Source organism: Argiope bruennichi, chromosome 10 (genome assembly GCF_947563725.1).
Source record: "Argiope bruennichi chromosome 10, qqArgBrue1.1, whole genome shotgun sequence".
NCBI classification, from domain to species: Eukaryota; Metazoa; Arthropoda; class Arachnida; order Araneae; family Araneidae; genus Argiope; species Argiope bruennichi.
The window spans coordinates 24,002,693-24,008,743 of record NC_079160.1 but is presented as its reverse complement, the minus strand read 5'-3'; positions in this window follow the sequence as shown (position 1 = coordinate 24,008,743).

The following is a 6,051-nucleotide window of genomic DNA, read 5'->3' as shown; positions in this document are numbered from 1 at the left end:
AATATAAAAATGTTTTTGTAAAAGAAGACTTATAATTTTTTTTACAAATAATAAAGCTTCAATTCATCAGAACTTAATTCCTCTTTCAGGTAAAAAAATTTATATAAGTATTAACTTATATAACTATTTAAGTATTGATTTTACTGGCAGAGATTTAAAAACTTATTTATTTGGAAAGAAAATCGAAATATATGATTATCAAAATTTCTGCAAAATTATCCTATTTCCTTTTATGAATAATTAATATCAAATTAAAATTATAACTATTTTGAAAGAAATTTTGCCATTGTTAGCAACATCAGATTCTTAACTTCAACTTTCACTCCACAAACAATGAATCTGATTGGTCAAAATTCATGGAACGGCAGTTTCACAATTAAAGTCGCCATTTTCAGTGAAATTGTTGACTTGTGTGCATAAACTTTGAGACTTTGTGCAGACTTTGATTTTCGTTTGATTTTGCTGATTGTTTAATAAAAACCATTTGATTTACATTACATATCTGTTTCTAACATCTGATATAAGATATGTCTTGTTTTGGTTTGCTCTTAGATCTCGTTGCAGGTCCCGACATGATGGACTGGAACTGCTGCAGCGAAGACGAGGCCATGGACTGGGAGCCAGTGGACTGCGTGGAGGACATGGAGTGGGAGGAAGTTCCTCTTCCTCCTCAGGTTAGTCCTCCCTTGCCTCCGAAGTCGAAGGAGAACTTACCTTTGAAGGCGAAAGTGCCAGCGCCTTTGAAGTTAAGCGCACCAAATCAGAAGGAGCGTTTAACTTTAAAGACGAAAGTACCTCAGCCAACAAAGGCAAAGACTCCTGAGACGAAGGAGCAAGCTCCTGTTAGGAATGTTAAGAAAGCTTTGCGCAGGTTGTAGGACGAAACATCGATGTACAATTGAATTTTAAGTGTTAAATGTCGCTCGAATAACAATTTTTTTCAATATCTCGATATTACCAATCAGAAATATTATTTGCATATCTGATGCCCGTTAGATTTGATATTTCACTGACGAGTTTGAAAACTGTATTATTTTCATAATTCAAATTTGGCGATTTGGATAAAAATATTAAATTTGACTAAATATTACTGATTAATAAAAAATTTTCAATTGGATATTTTTAAATTTTTTTTATTTATAACATAATAAATTCGGTTAGTTTTCCACTGTGAATACATACAATTTGCTTTGCAAAAATCTACAAGCGTCTAATCAAATAAAAAATACCTTATCTTTGCATATTGTGCCGTATATTAATATTTAAAATTTATTCCTATATATGTCTGTTGGAAGTACTGCAGATCTTCGTTACAATCTCATTACACGCCAAATTATATTGTTGGCTTCATATGGTGTTTGTTTTTAATTGGTCGGTCGCCAATTAAATCCCCAGTTACCAAATATTTGACTCAAAATGTTTTCATAGTATATTTCAATTTTTTTAAACAGCAAAACTAACAGTATAGAAATGCTCACTTGAAATGTTTTTTGCATTTGAGTGTTATTCAGTGCAGAGTAATACTGTCAAAAAATTAAAACATTATTAAGATTTTATAACGAGCTATAGTAGAAAGTTACATTTCAGGAATATCTGCTTGTGGTTTTCAACCGTTAATTCAAATTTATTGTCTTGCACATCTTATATTTTTTTAAAGGACATTGCAATAGCAACTTTGGCATTAAATTTCGTTTCAAAGTAATTTTCAGTTTCTCTAGCAGGTACTGGCAGCATAGCCTCTGTTGTGTAAGATATTTTATCCGATAAAACGAAAAGATGCCTTTTTTACTTATTTGAAAAAAAAAATTGTGAAATTTCAATCTTATTGATCGTTTTGTTTGTGCTTGGCAATCGATATATGAACTAACGGAAGAATGTTCAAGACTTGAATAAGGTGAATATTGGTGCATTTTTCATCGAACGAAGTATTAACTAAAAGTAATTTGCTATCTTGAAAGCGAAATCTCTCCTTATAGCTTCATTATAGTAATTGATTACATTAGCCTTTGTTTTATCCTTGGCTATAAGTGAAAACAACATTCTTTCGCTCAATCGCAAAATACTTAATATCAAAAAATAATTATTGAAATTTTCCCAAATGTGATACGAGTACCTTCTATTACATGTCTTATTTTTTGATTAATTTTAAGCAGAGTTCTGAATGGAGCATCTTTTTCTCCAATCTTACTCGACTTCTTTCTCTTTCAAACTGGTCTATTAGCGTCAATATATATAACAGAGAAAACAGATGCTAATTGTAATTTTAACGTGTAACAACACTACAGTAAAGCTTTAAAAGCCTTCAAATAATGAATATTTAGCCTAACAAGATATAAATATTTAACTTAAGCATAAGAAGTTGCTCAAGCATAAAATAGCGGAATACAATATTTTTTTACATTGCTTTGTAAAATCAAACATCAAATTACAGCAATTTACATTTTTTTATTATTGTGCAAGATTTTAAGATTTTTCAATAATTTTTAATCGCGTATAATCATTAATGTAATAGCATAATAAAACAATGCAAAGAGAATTACTGTGCAAAGCTTTCTTTTCAAAAATAAGTAAAGAGGTCATCAAAAGATCAAATAAGCGAAATAAGAGTTTCTGATAATTTATATAAATTGAAATAGTTCATCTATTAGAAACGTCACAAAATCGGAAGCCAATATCTTTGCCACTTCATCATGTTAGATATTTTTTATATAAATATCATTTGTGTACTCCTTTGCAGATATAGTTATTTCCATTCAATATCAATAATCATCATCTTTTTAAGATAAACGCAGATTATTTTCAAAATATAAAATTATACATTCATAAATAATAACTGCTCTTATGGATAACTAAATATAAAATACGTATATAATATTACCTTTTGTTAAGTCTATCTTTAAAAAAATATTACGGTATTATGAAAAGTTTTCATTCATTTTTGTGAAAGCTCTGAGAACTATATTTTACCTAAATAATTTATAAATCTGTTGCAAAGAACAAAAATTACAATAAATTATTTCGGTATATCTTTCAGTACTCAATTTATACATTTAAAGACAGCTTCCTAATTTTAACATTTGACATTTTAATTTGAAAGCAGAGTTTTTATTACGTGTGCATCTATATCATGCCATAATGCAATTTTTTGACTTAATCGCATGCCATTGGCGAACATACTTAACAGATTAACAAAAAGCCATTGACGATTGTTTTTTAATTAACCAAGGTTTTAAAATATATTTTTAAAAAAACGCCAAATATCATTTGGCGATTATTCGTTGGCAGGTGATTATTGTACAAATACTTTATTTTATCACGCATGTAAACGGTAAACAAGTCAGATAAATGCATCAATGGGAGAAAAAAAATACTTTAAATATAAAAAGAATTCTTTACATAAAAACTTAATTTGTGTTTTATTACTACTGATGAATATGAAGATAAAATTTAAAAGAGCATGAGTACAAAGTTAACTAATTAATACAAAATATATGACAACATTTTGAAAACTAAATATACTGAAGAAAATGTCTAGCCATTGGCATGAAATAACGAGACAAAAAAAATCTGTTGAGCGCAAAAATATATAAAAGAAAAACAATAGCTGACATAAAAATATTTTCATGTTTAAAAAATTAACTTGGGTGAGATATCTTGAAAACCAAAATCATTTATTCGTTATCACATTTATCGTTGCTGGGAAAGTAGTTTCAAATTTTTGAAGAATCAAATAGTAACAGTTTTCGTTTGAACAAGACTATGCATGTAAAAAATTAAAGAAATTGAATTCATTTAAAAAACATTCGTTATCACCATCTATTATAGTTTTGGCACTTTTCTGTCTCTCCGGTACAAATCTTGCCAAGAAGATGTTATTGGCGACAACACACAATATACAAAAAAGTGAAAATAATACTGGCGAAACAATGTGGCGTTGGTTGTATATATTTTTTTGGCGAATTTATCGCATGCGCCGTTGAAATTTAATATTTTTTTCAATAAAACTGTAATGTGGCATGCGATTTTTTCTAATTTTTTAATCTATCATGTAAAACAAATTCATGTTCAATGAAACCTTCTGAGAAATTTATTAGCGAATAAGACATCCCTCCATTAGCGATGATTGTATTAAAAGTATAAATGAAGTAGACAATGCTTGATCTAAAATTTTTTATATTTACCTCTCACTTTTAACCTAGCTCATACTATTACTATGCGTTCAATCCTAAATTGTATTTAAACATATATGCAATCATTTATCAATTGGATGTTATATTTCACTTTGAATATATAGAATGTATCTGCTACAATTTAGTCATAAATGTCAGACTTCAATCACCGTACATTAACCATACATTTTTTAAAGCCATAAATCACCAAATATGACATTCCAGAAATCTCTAACTGTTAATTAAATGACAAAATTTCAATATTTCTAAAAAAAGCAGTTGACATTTGGCGAGCATTTTAGCTTTTGGCGATATTTTTTTTTAATATTGTCGTGTGATAATCTTAAGTTTAAACTGTAGATTCTGGATTTACTCACAGACGAATTAGAGTGAAGACAGTAAAAAGATTAGAAGAAATATCTGAAATGTCTGGAAGTAAGATTTAACAGTAATGTATAAAATAATATCATTTTGTAAAAAATTACCACAGTATAAAACTGAATAAATATAATCATTAATCATTACTGTCGTTGCACTATACGTGAAACAATAATTGATTGTACATGTAAAATTAATTGTCATTGCAAAATAAATGAAAAATGACTTGAACTTAAAATTTACCTTTATCAAACGAATTAAAATTTCTTTTTAACAGCAAGAGTTCAAAAGATTTTTTTCCATTATTTCAATGCTAAAAATCTGAAAATTTATCTTTTAAATGTGCATTTAAAAAGAAATATTTCTGAGTTTTTGAAAAACATCCATTCAGAATATTTTCAAATTATGTATTTTTAATTTTTCAATTATTTGTTCGATATTCTGTAGAAAAGTTTTTCTGGAAAAAAATTAGTTAACCAGCTAGTTTATATTCTAGTCGTGGAACTTAATCATCTAATTGAAGGAAATGACCCATCCTACCCTTAGAATAGTACTGAGTTAGTTGAGAACTTCAACACAAAAGTAGGCTGTGCAATCCACCATAACAAGGGTAGTGAGTAAGTACAGGAAACAGAAAAAATAACTATTATAAACATTCCACTTAACGGAAAAAGACAAAGAAAATACTTTAACTTTCAAAAGCATATATTTAAAAGTATAAAATACAAAAGTTAAAGTTAAAATAGTAAGTTACAAAAGTGGGTCAAAATGTCATATCAACCAAACAGAAAATACATAATTAAGAATAAAGTTTTAATAAAGTATTTACATCAGCTGTATTAGCTGTACTAGAAGGCAATTTCAGTCATATCAATCATTCTTACAACTAAGGAAGCACAGATGAAAGTAAAGTCCTAAAAGTACGGCACTTTTAGAACATTAAAAACAATTCATCACTCGATAATCAAAGCACCCAAAACGACGACATAAAAAAATTTCTGTGGCTGGAGTTCCTGAAAATTCCAAAAACTACAAACCATGAGGCGCTCATGATTTTTTTTTTTTTTTTCTTTTGGCAAAAGGACTCAGATTTTCTAAAAACAAAGAACAATTTTACTAAAATAAATCGCATGCGCTTTAGCCGTCAAATTAACCAAATACTATATAAAGTCACTTTAGCATAATACTTCTTCCAAATTGCATCTAAAATGTGTTGTACCGAGAATTCCTTTTCGAAATAATAGTTTTGATTAGAAATTCCCCCTCAATATTTTTGTGATAGTTTTGTTTTCAGTCTGAAAATAACGGAAAACTAAAATAGTGAAAAATCTAAGCATTATTTTTAAATCAGGACCAGTAATAAAATATGATGAAGCATTATGGATTTGTATAAAAATACTATAAACTCTGCATATTCACTAACATTATTTATGAATTTACCATATAAAAAGGATATTTATTTCCCACATTAAGCTTACCATGTGTTTGAAAAAATAACTCTTTT